Source organism: Pelophylax lessonae, assembly GCF_965119305.1.
Source record: "Pelophylax lessonae genome assembly, chromosome: 10".
Classification (NCBI taxonomy): Eukaryota; Metazoa; Chordata; class Amphibia; order Anura; family Ranidae; genus Pelophylax; species Pelophylax lessonae.
Window position 1 is genome coordinate 180,110,257 of NC_138777.1, and position 16,817 is coordinate 180,127,073.

Genomic DNA, 16,817 nt, shown 5'->3' on the forward strand with positions numbered 1-16,817 from the left:
TCTGGGGATCTTGGGCGGCGCAGGGAGAAAAGACGGTAGCAGCGGAAGAGAGGAGTCAGCTGAGGAGGAGAGGGAGGATGGAGAGGAGGAAAAGAGGCAGGCCTGCTTGCAATCCATGGCGGTACAACTAAATCTACACGGGTGCCACGGGTTACATGCTTAACGGCCTCAGAAGGTTCACCCAGTAGGCAGTAAAAGTGATATACCTTCCCTGCCCGTGTTTGCTAGACCACATGTCTGTGGTCAGATGTATCTTGGCACCAACACTGTGTGCCAGAGATATATTCACTTGCTGCTTAACATGGTCATACAGCTCTGGAATGCCCTTTTGCGAGAAATATTTCCTGCCTGGGACCTTCCATTGAGGTGTTCCAATGGCCACAAATTTACGAAAGGCCTCCGAGTCCACCAGTTGATATGGCAGTAGTTGGCGGGCTATCAGTTCCGACAAGCCAGCAGTCAAATGTTGGGCAAGAGGGTTATCTGGCGTCATCATTATTTTCTGCTCCAACATTTGGGCCACAGAAGCCTGCCATTTTCCAGAACAACGTGACGATGGCATCATGGAAGGTGGAGTGGAGAGCAAATGTGAGGAGAGAGGAGAAGGAGAAGCAGAAGAAGAAGGGGCTGGACGGTGAGAGCCTGGAGTGTGGCTTTGTGGGTTCTGACGGTGTTGCTCCCACTGGGCTCGGTGATGGGAGTTTAGGTGCCTTCTTAAGGCGGTTGTCCCTAGGTGAGTGTTGGGCTTTCCGCAACTTATGCGTTGACTGCAAAGGCTGCAGATGGCAACACTGTTGTCAACAACGGACACATTAAAAAAAGCCCACACTGCGGAGCCCATGTGACGGCATCCTGGGAGCGCCATATGTGACTGTACATGGTTGATGGCTCGCTCCTGATACATTTGCAGTCTGCTTTCTACCTCCTGTGCAATGCAAGTTCTGCCTGCCTCTCCTCCCTATCTGCCGGTCCGTCTCTCCCTCTGAACTCCCTTCCTCTTCCTCTCTTGTGGACACCCACATGACGTCCATAGACTAGTCATTATCCACATCATCTTCCCCACCACTAACGTTCGAGATCTCGGAGTATGCAGCAACAGCGGGGACCAACCTCCTTGGGCTGATCTGGGTACTGTCGTCAGACTGCAGAGTGGCGGCTGTTGCTACCTCCTCTTCCTGATCCAATTCCAACAATGGCTGCGCATCGCAAACGTCCAGTGACTCAAGTGGAGGGTAGGTGGTGGTGGTGTCTTTGGGGGTGCACACAGCAGAGCATGAAGAGGGTGCAGATAGAGAGGATGAGGAGAGTGCAGAAGAGGAAGGCTGAGTGACCCACTCAACCCAAGTCTGGTGCGTCCTTTGTCGTAATTGCACGCGGCTATTGAAACTTCACAGTTAGGCTCCGGCCTACCGCTCCTGCCCTACCCCTACCACCCCTGTGTAAGTCTCTGCCTCTTCCTCTGCCTGTCATGTTTTTTAATTACCCTGTGACAACAGTCTCTAGAGAATCGCAGCATATCTGGAAAAAGATACACCCCGCTTCAATCTGTGGTATTGGGCGGCCACTGGTCTATCACACCAGTTCTACAAATAATTGCCCAGTAACTGTTGTCACTGTGTGTAGCACAGTCAACACAGCAAGAGAGGCCAAATTTTGGCAGGACTAAAATACACTCTTAGAAAAGTATACTGTTAAATAACACCTCACCTCAGTCTGTGGTATTGGGGGGCCACTGGTCTGTCACACCAGTTCTACAAAAAAATGGCCAGTGAGTTTGGCACTGTGTGTATCAGACTTCACACAGCAAAAGAGGCAATATTGTTGCAGGACACAAATACACTTGTAAAAGTATACTCAGATAACACCCCGCTTCAATATGTGATATTGGGGGGCCACTGGTCTGTCACACCAGTTCTACAAAAAAATGGCCAGTGAGTTTGGCACTGTGTGTATCAGACTTCACACAGCAAAAGAGGCAATATTGTTGCAGGACACAGATACACTTGTAAAAGTATACTCAGATAACACCCCACTTCAATATGTGCTATTGGGGGGCCACTGGTCTATCACACCAGTTCTACACATAATTGGCCAGTAACTGTTGTCACTGTGTGTAGCACAGTCAAACCAGCACAGTCAAAGTGCCTAGGGGTCTGGGTCATGCCCCAGGGACTATTAATCACACAAAAAAAGTTCTTAAAAATTGTCGTTTTTGAATAGAGAGCCAATTATTGAAAAAATTATTGAAAAAAAAGAAAATGAGATTTCTTTGGATTTAGTGTCTGGGGGGGTCTAAAAAGTGTACCTGTGAAGTTTCAGCTTTGTAGCATGTCCAGAACCAGAAAAAAAAAGATAATTTTTCTTACAATTTCAGTAGCGCAGGGATGGTGTTACCCTCCTTTCACACCTGGGCGTTTTTGTTTCAGGCATTTATAGGGCATTTTTTGGAGGCAGGCATGACATCTGAACTTCTGTATAGGGGTATATATATATATATATATATATATATATATATATATATATATATATATATATATATATATATATATATATATGTGTGTATATATATATGTATATGTATATATACACACACACACACATATATATATATACACATACACACATATATTTATATACACATATATATATATATATATATATATATATATATATATGTATATACACTGTATATACGTACATACATACATACATACATACATATATATATTTTTGGTGTGTTTGTAATTGCGGTGTACTGGTTGGGTAAGTGAGTGCAGTGTAAAAAAAATAAATAAAAATGGGCTGCTCAGCCTGAAATGCCCGGGCCTATTTTTTGTCCCAGTCCGGGCCTGAGCTAGTGTGTGTGTGGTGCAGGAATTTTCATTTTTTTTTAAATTTTGTATCAAACTAGAAATTAGGCATGTAATGTATGCCGGATATAATTATCAGTATCTGTTCTTATTCTATATGTATAGACTCTGCACAGTACCGCTTCTCTTTTTCTGTATGCCGGATGTAATTTTCAGTATCTGTTCTTATTGTATATATATGTAGACTCTGCACAGTACCGCTTCTCTTGTCCTGTATGCTGGGTATAATTCTCAGTAACTGTTTTTATTCTGTATGTATGGACTCTGCACAGTACCGCTTCTCTTGTCCTGTATGCTGGGTATAATTCTCAGTATCTGTTCTTTTTCTGTATGTAAGGACTCTGCATAGTACCGCTTCTCTTGTCCTGTATGCTGCTGGGTATAATTCTCAGTATCTGTTCTTATTCTGTATGTATGGACTCTGCACAGTACCGCTTCTCTTGTCCTGTATGCTGCTGGGTACAATTCTCAGTATCTGTTCTTATTCTGTATGTATGGACTCTGCACAGTACCGCTTCTCTTGTCCTGTATGCTGCTGGGTATAATTCTCAGTATCTGTTCTTATTCTGTATTTATGGACTCTGCACAGTACCGCTTCTCTTGTCCTGTATGCTGCTGGGTACAATTCTCAGTATCTGTTCTTATTCTGTATGTATGGACTCTGCACAGTACCGCTTCTCTTGTCCTGTATGCTGCTGGGTACAATTCTCAGTACCTGTTCTTATGCTGTATGTATGGACTCTGCACAGTACCACTTCTCTAAGGGTTTATGCACACACCCACAACAAGTGCAGTGTTTTTATCAGCTGTGTCCAGGCTCAGACATCTACAGATAACCGCTGTGGGTGTGGCTACATGAGAACAGTTGCGGCCACTGTCAGCTTGTCGTTATTTTGCATGCTGCGGTCATTTCATAAGAGGAATCCACTGATTCTTGCTGCTGGAATCCAGTGGATGTATCTAAACAGCCATGTGAAGGAGGCTTTAATCTGAATGTGTTATAAAAAGCTGTGAGTACACCGCCTTCCACAATATAGAAGTCTCTGCAATGCTCAGCTAAGGTTTCATAGTAAGGATGCTTTGATATGATCAAGTTTTAGGCCCTGTTTACACAGACTGCAGTAATATCCTCACACTTTATGCTTTATGCTTTCTGTACTGCGCCACATTCAAAAACCTGGAGGAAGGAAAAACTTGTTGTTGTTCTTGCCGAAGACAACCAATCAGATCGAATTTTCATGAGAACTGAAAAAACAGACTGATTACTATGGGCAACACAAATAGCTTTCCCTTTTTCTAGTCTTTGAGAATTTGGTGCAATTTGTTTTATCTAAAAAAACCTGCCACTGAACCCCCCCCCCCCCAGAACAAAAAATCATCTATGGCCCTATAATATGTGTATTGTTACTGTAAACCTAACTTATGCCAAACCTATTGATCTGTATCATCATAACCGTTACTGTTTTCAATGGCTCTCAACTGCACTTGGTACCTTTTTGTAATGTTGATTATGCTTGAGCATTTGTATGGGTGTGGCAGAGCATCCCAGAGAGAGCTGAAAAAAGTCCAGTTCGGGGCAGGGGCTGATCCGAGGGTGGGGGGGGGGAATGGGCAATGGGGCAATTGCTCCCCCTGAGGAAATAATACTAATTCTCCCTCCTGCTCTGGGAAGGTGGGTCGGCAAGTCCAGATTGTGGGTTCCCGACCTGCCATCCTCGTCCTGAGCATCAGTGGGAATAATGGAGCTGGCACTAGAGGAAGCAGAGCCGTTGCTTCCTGTATAGCACCGTCTCCTGTCTCAGGTGGAGTGATACCAAATATACTTCACCTCCGCCTGTAATAGGAGCGATACAGGAAGCAGCGGCTCTGCTCTCTACTGCAGCCACATGCTTCCTCCAGCGCCGCTCCTGTCACACTGATGTTTAGGAATGGTGGAAACCCACCAACAGTACCCGCCAGCAGTACCTGCCAGCAGTACCTACCATCAGTACCCGCCAGCAGTACCAGCCAGCAGTACCCGCCAGCAGTACCAGCCAGCAGTACAAACCAGCAGAACCCACCAGCAGTACAAGCCAGCAGGACCAGCCAGCGGTACCCAACAGCAGTACCAGCAAGCAGTACTCATCTGCAGTACCAGCCAGCAGTACCAGCCAGCAGTACCCGCCACCAGCACCAGCCAGCAGTACCCACCAGCACCAGCCAGAAGTACCATATAGTACAAACCAGCAGAACCCACCAGCAGTACAAGCCAGCAGGACCAGCCAGCGGTACCCACCAGCAGTATCAGCCCTGTAGGACAGCCAACAGCAGTCACCAGCCATACCCGCTTGGGGACAGCAGCAGCCAGTGATACCAGCAGTAATCCTGAGGAAGAAGTGAAGATTGAGGTTAGTTGAGGTGCAGGTAAACGACAGTGCATCCGTGTGAAAACAGCCTTAAGCCCCTTTTACACAATTGGTCTAATCTGGTCCGCCTATCTGTTTTTTGGGTAGACCCAATTGGACCCTCCATTCACCTCTGTATAGCGGCAGATGTAAACTGACTTGTTTTTGTTTTGCTATTTTTGTTCCTGTTTGTTTTTCTGAGACGCTGTACAGCACCCGTATATAGACTTGTAAATATCACAAAAAAACACCGCTCTGTTTATCTCTACCTTCTTGGATTTGGTATCTGCGCCTGAGTGACTGCTTATTCCAGGGAGCTTTGTACGTGCTACCTGTTCCCCAGCCTAAAGAGTCATACCATGTAAAGTATCTTCTAAAACTTTAATAAAGACCTATTGAAAGTGAACATTTAAAAAAAAAAAAATCTAATTTCTTCATAAATTTAGGCCAAAATGTTGTCAGGGTATTTCTATATAAAATTATAAAAACTGATAAACTATGGATTTAAAATAACTGAATTAAACCTTTCCATGAAACATTTAAGACAGAAGTCTGCGCTGGAAAGATAATTCATTAACCAAAAGAGCCTAGTGCATGCGAAAACAGTAATGAATAAACAAAAGCCCAGAAAGAAAACTTGAGAAACTGGTTCTCCACAAACAACTATATTGGCCAAGTCTAAATATTGCAAATACGTTACAGCTATTTTACACTTCAAGAGAGACCCAAGGCTGAGGAAAGTTAACGCTTCATAAGAGAGACGAAATAAGTGTTGTTAACCCCCATCACGACAATTGATCTAAAAGCAATAGTTGGGAACTATGACCCTCCCCAAAGACAACCAGTGTTTATTGAATATAGACAATAGGGGGACCATATAGTTCATTACCTACCCAAATGAACTCAGTTACAAACCAAGGCAACTCACCAGAATATATATATATATATATATATATATATATATATATATATATACAGTATCTCACAAAAGTGAGTACACCCCTCACATTTTTGTAAATGTTTTATGATATCTTTCCATGTGACAACACCGAAGAAATGACACTTTGCTACAATGTAAAGTAGTGAGTGTTCAGCTTTTATAACTGTGTAAATTTACTGTCCCCTCAAAATAACTTAACACACTAGTGATTGACTGATATTGTTTTTTCATTGCCGATACCGATATTTTGGCCATTGCATATCGGTATCTGCCGATATGGGCCGATATTTTGAACATTTAAAGTTTTGCAAAATAAACACAATTTTCGACACAAATCTGTTACTGAACATATTAATGTTTGTTTATTAACATTTTTAACATTGCAATAGGTGCAAATTAAACTGCTAGAAAAATGCTAGACAACAACAAACAGCTAGACAATGGATTGGAGGAGTCAGTAGACTACTGCTGCAGTAGTGCACTCACTGCAATGATTTTAAATCACTAACTGCAGTCAGTGCAAAACTGCTAAAAAAAAAAGCTACACAGTGGATTGGAGTCAGTGGACTACTGCTGCAGTAGTGTGCCACTCACTGCAATCATTTTAAATCACTGGAAATAGTAGGACTGTGAACCTCGCGCTTATGGTGTGTAAAAATATCATATATTGTGTTATCTTAGAATTAGCTGCCTGCTGCAAGAAAAAAGTGGTAGTGCTTTTTGGGAGTTTTGGTCAGTGTTTGCAGCGCTGCTAAAAATTATCTGAATACAGTGTATCCGTATAAACTCATCTGTGCTAATCCAGTGCTAATAATACCTTCTAAAAGCAATCAATATTGTGCAAATTATACTGTGCAGTAGCTGTGCAAAAAAAGCAATAAAAATGTGCAAAAAACGCAATATGGAGATCATGTGATAAAGTGCAAACTCAGTACATAATCAAAGTCCATAAAACAGTCCTTCAGTGGAAAACAAATGCTTGATGCTTGTTCCGTACTGCTTTGGGGTGTCCCCCTTTGGGTATCTACTTACCACAATGTGGTTTGATTGAGGCAGAAAATGCTGAATCTGAATTCCTTTTGCTCTTGAAGGGCTGTTGTGTGCTGTTGTTGGAAGCGATCCTTTCTCAATGTGGAGTAATCCCAGGTGTCCTCATAGAGATAAAAAGCTCATCATAGTGAAGACCGTTTTAAAATTCATTTATTGTGGTTAAAAACAAAGGGAATACTCACAAACATAGTAAAAACATAAGCCTGTATCATGTACTCAGTACGGTGTTTAGCTGCTCCCGCAGCGTGCGCTTCACCGACCGGAAATCACGTGGCTACCTCTCGGCCAATGGCTAGACGTGTTTCGCTGTGAACACAGCGTCATCTGTAGCTGGCATATCGAGCGTGCCACTAGTGCTATAAATACACCTATACTGAGTGTCTCTTCCGGTGTACTAGATTTAAAACACACTTTCCAAAATGACTTTATCTAAATGGTTGTTACCTTTCTACTGTGTGCTATTTACGTGGAATTTATATTTAAATTACTAAATGTGCATATATGTCATATTGGCGATCATTGTAATTAGAGATAATCCCGGTGAGCGCCATTAATATATTTTATGTTGCCCCCTAGTGGTGCCTGTGAGAACCGTCCGCCTCAGAAGCCTTCATTAAATAGGACATCTGTGTAACAATTCCATCGGATTGGTGTAGTATGTTACGAGACCTTTAATTAGTCATTTAATTACGAGACCTTTAATTTGGTTGGAGATAGGGTGGTTACTTTAATGTAAACCACTGTAATTCACAAGATAAGCATATGACTAATTAAAGGTCTTGTAACATACTACACCGAATCAATGGAATTGTCACACAGATGTCCTATTTAATGAAGGCTTCTGAGGCGGACAGTTCTCACAGGCACCACTAGGGGGCAACATAAAATATATTAATGGCGCTCACCGGGATTATCTCTAATTACAATGATCGCCAATATGACATATATGCACATTTAGTAATTTAAATATAAATTCCACGTAAATAGCACACAGTAGAAAGGTAACAACCATTTAGATAAAGTCATTTTGGAAAGTGTGTTTTAAATCTAGTACACCGGAAGAGACACTCAGTATAGGTGTATTTATAGCACTAGTGGCACGCTCAATATGCCAGCTACAGATGACGCTGTGTTCACAGCGAAACACGTCTAGCCATTGGCCGAGAGGTAGCCACGTGATTTCCGGTCGGTGAAGCGCACGCTGCGGGAGCAGCTAACCACCGTACCGAGTACATGATACAGGCTTATGTTTTTACTATGTTTGTGAGTATTCCCTTTGTTTTTAACCACAATAAATGAATTTTAAAACGGTCTTCACTATGATGAGCTTTTTATCTCAATGAGGACACCTGGGATTACTCCACATTGAGAAAGGATCGCTTCCAACAACAGCACAACAGCCCTTCAGGAGCAAAAGGAATTCAGATTCAGCATTTTCTGCCTCAATCAAACCACATTGTGGTAAGTAGATACCCAAAGGGGGACACCCCAAAGCAGTACGGAACAAGCATCCAGCATTTGTTTTCCACTGAAGGACTGTTTTATGGACTTTGATTATGTACTGAGTTTGCACTTTATCACATGATCTCCATATTGCGTTTTTTGCACATTTTTATTGCTTTTTTTGCACAGCTACTGCACAGTATAATTTGCACAATATTGATTGCTTTTAGAAGGTATTATTAGCACTGGATTAGCACAGATGAGTTTATACGGATACACTGTATTCAGATAATTTTTAGCAGCGCTGCAAACACTGACCAAAACATTTTAAATCACTACCTCACTACTGCAGTGACTGCACTGCAGTAGTGATTTAAAATTATTGCCGCAGTGAGTGGCGCACTACTGCAGCCGTAGTCCACTGACTCCAATCCACTGTCTAGCTTTTTTTCTAGCAGTTTTGCACTCACTGCAGAGAAGCGCAGTCAGTGCAAAACTGCTCGAAAAAAATCTAGACAAAAGCTAGACAGTGGAATGGATTGGAGTGGAGTGGACACTAGTACTATACTACTACACTTTCAATACTCCCAGTTAAGTAGAACAATGTTATAGTGCAGAAAGCATAACATTTCAGCATGTTCACCAGTTAAACTGCTTCTTTTTTTTTTCATAAATTGCTTCCACTTCACTAAAAACACGCTCACTTGGTACCGACGAAGGAGGAGCAGAAAGGTATCTTCTAGCATGAGAAGCAAGTCTTTTCTAGCATGCCTCATATTCTTTCCACCACTGAAGAGGATCACCACCTCTTCTGTCAATTACTAGTTCCTTCAAATAGAGATGAAGTTCATCATCCAGGCTCATTATTGCAGATTCAGAAGAATCCTCCGCATGAGGCCCCAATAAAACACTGAACATGGCATCTAATCGACAACGATGAAGTTTCTCTTCTGTCCCTTGTCTTTTTGGACATTTTTCTATTTTTGAAGCATCCTGCTCTTCCACATTAGAAACCTGCTCTTCTTGACTTTTCCTTTTGGCAGGAACCCCCTGCACCTCCTGTTGAATATCTTCTGTCAGCCATTGTTTTGCCTTGGCCAATTCATCATCAGAAGAAAAAGGATGGTTCTTGTATTGAGGATCCAAAAGACATGCAAGCACAACATTTTTATTCTCTTCATGCTTCTCAAAACGTTTGGCGAGGCTGTCCCTCATGGCCTGCCTACATGTTTTAGTGCCACGTGTGTTGGGTCCTTCATTCTCTTGAAGAAGCATCTTCAGCACTCTCACACATGGGATGGCAGAGGACACAGATGAGTCGTAATGACTCACCACTAGTGTCACTTCCTCTATGGGGAGGAGGGTCTCAGTGACATAGGCTACAATGTTCCACTGATCAGCAGTAGGACAAGAATATCCTCCAAGTCCATATTCACCTGAATATATGGTAAGAGCTCGCTTCTGCTCCAGCATTCTTTGATGCATGTGAATTGTTGAGTTCCATCATGTTGGAACAGCGTTAATCAAGTTGTTTTTGGGTAGGCCAAAGTCTTCCAATAGACCTCAGTCGCTGTTTGGCAAGGATTGAATGGTGGATATGGCCTGTGCACATCTTCAGCATGCTAATTATGTCAAGCAAAGCTCTCTGGTTTGACAGACCATCATTCACCACAAGTTGGAGGGTGTGTGCCATGCATATGAGGTCTGACCCTTCAGCAAGTCTCATTCCTTTCACAATGTTCGCTCCGCTGTCTCGAAGCACAAGCATCACTCGGTCTTTGGTGATTCCCCATTCTTCTAGCATGCCTAGAAACATTTCTCTAATGTACTCCCCCTTGCATCGCTTTTGTATTCAACATCAAATGCCTTCTTGTCCATCCGCTGTCAATGAAGTGGCATGTAAGACTCATTAGTGATTCTTTTTGCCCTGACCAGCAGTCAGTCATGAATGAGAGTGAGTTGCCAGCATTCTCTGGTTTCAGCATAGCCTTTATTTTCTCAACAACCTTTTGGTGAATCTTTCCCAGCAGTTTGGTTCGATAATACTTGTCACTCTTCAGTGTGTACCTTGGCTCAACTATGGACATCAACTGCTTAAATCCAGAGTCAGACACCATTATAAATGGCTGGTTATCAGTGACCATCATCTCTGTGATTACTCTATCCAGTGGCTGGGATCTTCCATCCGATTTTAACCACCTGTTTTTTTTCTGAAACATATCTGTTATTGTTGCCTGGGATAGTGATGCTTCACCTTGTGATTCATTTTGTTTTTTCTGTGCTGCATGATACAATTCAACATGATGAACTCTTAGATGGGCCCAAAGATTTGACGTATTTTTGGGTTTTGCAGTTATTGATCCCATGCTTACATTGTTCGTGTACGTGTTGCACACTGCTGCTGCTTTTCCTGGAGAGGGAGACGAGAAATAGTCCCAGACCAAACGTTTAATTTTTCTATCTACATCCATCTCCATTGAAATTTGAAAGACACTACTGAAATTGAATATAGGCTTAAAAAAAACTGGCTGGCTGGCACCCTGTGGTTATGAGTGGCTGGCACCCTTTGGTGGGTGGCTGGCTGACTGGCACCCTGTGGTGGGTGGGTGGCTGACTGGCACCCTGTGGTGGCTGGCACCCTTTGGTAGCTGGCTGGCCCCCTGTGGTGGGTGGTGGCTGGCAGGCACCCTTTGGTGGGTGGCTGGCTGGCACCCTGTGGTGGGTGGCTGGCACCCTTTGGTGGGTGGCTGGCTGGCATGCAGTGGTGGGTGGCTGGCTGGCACACTGTGGTGGGTGGCTGGCTGGCACCCTTTAGTGGGTGGCTGGCTGGCACCCTGTGGTGGGTGGGTGGCTGGCTGGCAGGCACCCGTTGGTGGGTGGCTGGCTGGCTGGCACCCTGTGGTGGGTGGGTGGGTGGCTGGGTGGCACCCTGTGGTGGGTGGCTGGCTGGCACACTGTGATGGCTGGCTGGCACGCTTTGGTGGATGACTGGATGGCATGCTGTGGGGGGTGGCTGGCTGGCTGGCACGCTGTGGTGGGTGGCTGGCTGGCACCCTGTGGTGGGTGGCTGGCTGGCACCCTGTGGTGGGTGGCTGGCTGACACACTGTGATGGCTGGCTGGCACCCTTTGGTGGGTGGGTGGCTGGCTGGCACCCTGTGGTGGGTGGCTGGCTGGCACATTTGGAGGCTGGCTGGCACCCTGTGTTGTGTGGCTGGCACCCTGTGTGATGGGCAGTGTTGGGGAGTAACTAGTTACATGTAACGAAGTTACGTAATTTAATTACAAAATAAATGTAACAGTAATTTGTTACAGTTACTGAGAAAAAATATGTAATTAAATTACAGTTACTTGTGAAAATGTTAAAGATTACATATAGGGTTACACCTGAATATTTTCTTTAAAAACCTAGGATATGTTGAATAATAACAGAGGATGTGGGGAGAAGGAGAAGAGAGAGGAAGTCATACCCTGTGTGCTTCTCATATGACAAGCCCAGCCTACTCACGGTCAGATGAGAGATGAGATGATAGGGACCACGGGGCAGTACCATGATCACAGAGCCAGATTGGGGGATCAGAGAGACATTCTACTGCTCTCTTCTACTACCAGTTGACACAAGGACGTTCGTCTGCATCGGCGGGCGTAGCATCATGAACCGCCGGCCTCACACAGGGATGCGCCGCACCCGGAAGTAAGATATCACGTAAGATATACAGAAGTGCCATGGCTAAATGCTCATCTATCTGGAATAAAGCACATAGATCTTCATTGGCCACAGCAGTGATTCAAGAGATTGGCAATAAGCATTTTACTGTCCCATCAGTCACAAGATGGAACTCAGAGTTCAGGGCTATCACAAAACTTGCCGGGCTCCCAGAAGAAAAGCTGAGGGAGATCTGTGATAAACTTGATGTGCCAAAGCTTAATCCACAAGAGTCTGCATTCCTTAAAGAGTGCACAGAGGTTCTGAAGCCTCTAGCTGTTGCCATTGACATTCTCCAGGGTGAAAGCAAATGTTACCTAGGATTTTTAATTCCTACTTTGCTTAACCTCAAGACAAAGCTATTTGAAAAGATGCCTCATTTGCTCTATAATGCACACACTGTCACCAGTATCAGTGAGGCCATAGAACAGCACTTTGGATCAGTGTTAACGAGCCATGAAACAAAGATGGCGACCACAACCCTGCCAAAGTTCCGCTTAAGCTGGCTTAGCCCTGAGAAGAGAGAAGACATGAGGAGAACCTTACTGCAGGAAGGTATTGCTCTGGAACCACTGCACAGTCCAGCTGCAGTGAGAGATGACAACTCTGTGAAATCTGATGAGTCAGAGGAAAACTTTTTTGTCTTTAATAATGCCAAATCAGCATCTGACAGCACAACTCATGACGAAGTCAGAAAGTACTTAGAAGATTCTGATAACAACAACCTGACATCTCTTAAGGCATTTCCCATAGTTAAGAGACTTTTTATCAAGTACAACACCACATTGCCTTCTAGTGCTCCCAGTGCTCCAGTGGAGCGTCTTTTTAGTCATGGAGGCAATCTTTTGACCTCATCTCGAAACAGAATGAGTGATGACCACACCACATTGAACAGGTCTTACTGTTCTGTTACAACAAACAGCACTGTCCCACTGACCTAGCTCAAGATGACTGATGTGTGATGTGGACACTTTATCTGTCTCTCTATTGTCCAGCTTGATTTTTGGAGGATAAAGAGCATACACACACACACAGACCCCCAGATTTAAATAATTTATTTCCCTAATTGCATTGATGGCTATGAGACACCAGTGTTTTTCTTTTATTACTGTTTTAATACCTGTTTTATTGCCTATTTGGGTTTATGTATATGCTTTAGGTTTTTTTTCAAGGCATTGTTACTTGTCAGTGTGTCCTGTTATAGCTATGCAAAGAGTTGAGTCCTAAAACAGTATTAAACTATTTTTTTTGTTATGAACTCTGGTTTTGTGATGGCTGTGCTTTAAAATTAAATTAATATGATCCTTATTCAAGTGAGGAAAGATTTTGAAATTCTAACAGTACACAGAGTTGAGTACTACTATAACATTAACCCAACCTGTTATAACTGTTTGGAAATAGTTTAGTTGAAAATATCTATTAGAAACTTAAAAGTAATTAAAAAGTAATCAAATGTAATCAGTTCCTTTACTTTTATAAAGTAATTGAAAAGTTACACTACTTATTACATTTTAAATAGGGTCATTTGTAATCTGTAACCTATTACATTTCCAAAGTAACCTTCCCAACACTGGTGATGGGTGGCTGGCTAGCTGGTACATGCCCAGGGCCTGTGGCTGGCTGGTACAGGCCTGTGGGTGTGTGGGTGGCTGGCTGGCTGGCATGGGGCAGCTGTGGGTGGGTGTGTGTATGTGGCCGCGGCGGCTGTGTTAAACACACTGTGACTGTACTGTATGAGAATCACTCACTGTCCCGTTTTCAGACTCCAGTATGTGGCCGCGGCGGCTGTGTTAAACACACTGTGCAGTGTGCACTGTGACTGTACACTCACTGTCCCGACTCCAGATGAGGCTAAGGGAGGAGGCCTAAGAAGGCAGAAGCTGTCCCAGTGCGCGGAGGTGCGTGGCGCAACATACGCAATGACGTCACAACAATATTGGTAACCGTTGGGACCGATTCCGATATATCGGGGAAAGTGCATATCGGCCCTCGATATATCGGCCTTGCTAATAATCGGTCGATCCCTACAACACACAGCCATTAATGACTAAACCGCTGGCAACAAAAGTGAGTACACCCCTAAGTTAAAATGTTCAACTTGGCCCCAAAGTGTCAATATTTTTTGTGGCCACCATTATTTTCCAGCACTGCCTTAACCCCCTTGGGCATGGAGTTTACCAGAGCTTCATAGGTTGCCACTGGGGTCCTCTTCCACTCCTCCATGATGACATCACTGAGCTGGTGGATGTTAGAAACCTTGTGCTCCTCCACCTTCCATTTGAGGATGCCCCACAGATGCTCATAAGGGTTTAGGTCTGGAGACATGCTTGGCCAGTTCATCGCCTTTACCCTCAGCTTCTTTAGCAAGGCAGTGGTCATCTTGGATGTGTGTTTGGGGTACTTATCATGTTGGAATACTGCCCTGCGGCTCAGGGAGGGAGGGAGGGAGGGGATCATGCTGTGCTTCAGAATGTTTCAGTACATGTTGGCATTCATGGTTCCCACAATGAACTGTAGCTTCCTAGTGCTGGCAGCACTCATGCAGCCCCGGACCATGACATTCCCACCACCATGTTTGACTTTAGGCAAGACACACTAACATAGTTACATAGTAGTTGAGTGTATGACCTCGTGTACGCTTACATTCCTTGTGACTGAATAGTTTTTTTTCTATTCTTAGATCTCCATTGAGGTATTTGTAAATCGCTATCATGTCGCCTCTCAGGCGTCTCTTCTCCAGGGAGAATAAATCAAGCACTTGTGAGCGCTCTTCATAATCACGGTCTTCCAATCCCCTAACTAGTTTAGTTGCCCTTCTCTGGACTCTCTCCAGTTCCAAAAACATCCTTTCTGAGGATTGGTGACCAGAACTGGACAGAGTACTCCAGATGTAGTCGGACCATTGTTTTATAAAGTGGTAGGATTATACACTTTTCTTTGTACTCCTCACCTGGTTGCCGCCACATGCGCTTGACACCATCTGAACCAAATAAGTTTATCATGGTCTCATCAGACCACAGGACATGGTTCTGTCCTTAGTCTGAAGGACAGTAATCCATGTCCTTAGTCTGCTTGTCTTCAGCAAACTGTTTGCAGGCTTTCTCCTGGGACAACAGCCATGCAGACCAATTCGATGCAGTGTGTGGCGTATGGTCTGAGCACTGACAGGCTGACCCCCACCCCTTCAACCTCTGCAGCAATGCTGCAACACTCATATGTCTATTTCCCAAAGACAATCTCTGGAAATGACGCTGAGCATGTGCACTTAACGTCTGCATGGTCCTGGCCACCGTGCTGCAGCTCGGTTTCAGGGTCTTGGCAATCTTTCCTATAGCTTAGGCCTTCTTTATGTAGAGCAACAATTCTTTTTTTCAGATCCTCAGAGAGTTCTTTGCCATGTTGAACTTCCAGTGACCAGTATGAAAGAGTGAGAGCGATAACACCAAATTTAACACACCTGCTCCCGTTCACACCTGAGGCCTTGTAACACTAATGAGTCACATTCCACCGGGGAGGGAAAATGGCTAATTGGGCCCAATATGGACATGGATGTGGAGGGGTGTACTCACTTTTGTTGCCAGCGGTTTAGACATGAATGGCTGTGTGTTGAATTATTTTGAGGGGACAGCAAATTGACATCATTATACAAGCTGTACACTCACTATTTTACATTGTAGCAAAGTGTAATTTCTTCAGTGTTGTCACATGAAAAGATATAATAAAATATAAAATATTTAAAAAAACGTGAAGGGTGTACTCACTTTTGTGAGATACTGCATATATGACTGCTAGGAATTGTTATATTCAAGGGTCATATCAGAGATCAAAAACCTGATCAATCAAGTTTTAATAAACTAAGGATGGAGGTTATCAATAGGAAATTAAATTTAAGTTCAAGGAGGATCCATAAATAGAAATTCGTCATCTGCCAGGTCACAAGTGTTTCGTGAGACACCATAATACAATGGGCATGATGTTTTCCTATAAGCAGATTGCAATAGAGCTTTTGCATAAATATCATTGAGATAATGGGGTAAAGAGGGTTATTGATAAATAAATGATATTTACATCATGACTGATAACCACAAAGACCCAATTTTGCAATAACCAGCAGATTGCCCGACATTAACACAAGGCAACAGATACGTTATAAAGAAAGGCAGCCATTATGTCACCTTCAATATGGCTCATATTAACTCTATAAGACAAAACAAAAGTTCTATATCAAATTTTACAGGGCAGCCTGGATCTCATTCCTATGACTGAGATGACACCTAGTGGACAGGTGAGAAATGACCAATTACTGCCCACATTTGACTAATTAATCAGAAAAATGTAATATTGGAAGAGGTGTCGACAGTACGGACAATAGTTTAAAATCATATGTAGCACTACTCCCTTGGGAGCTGCTGGTTACTGATTCCCT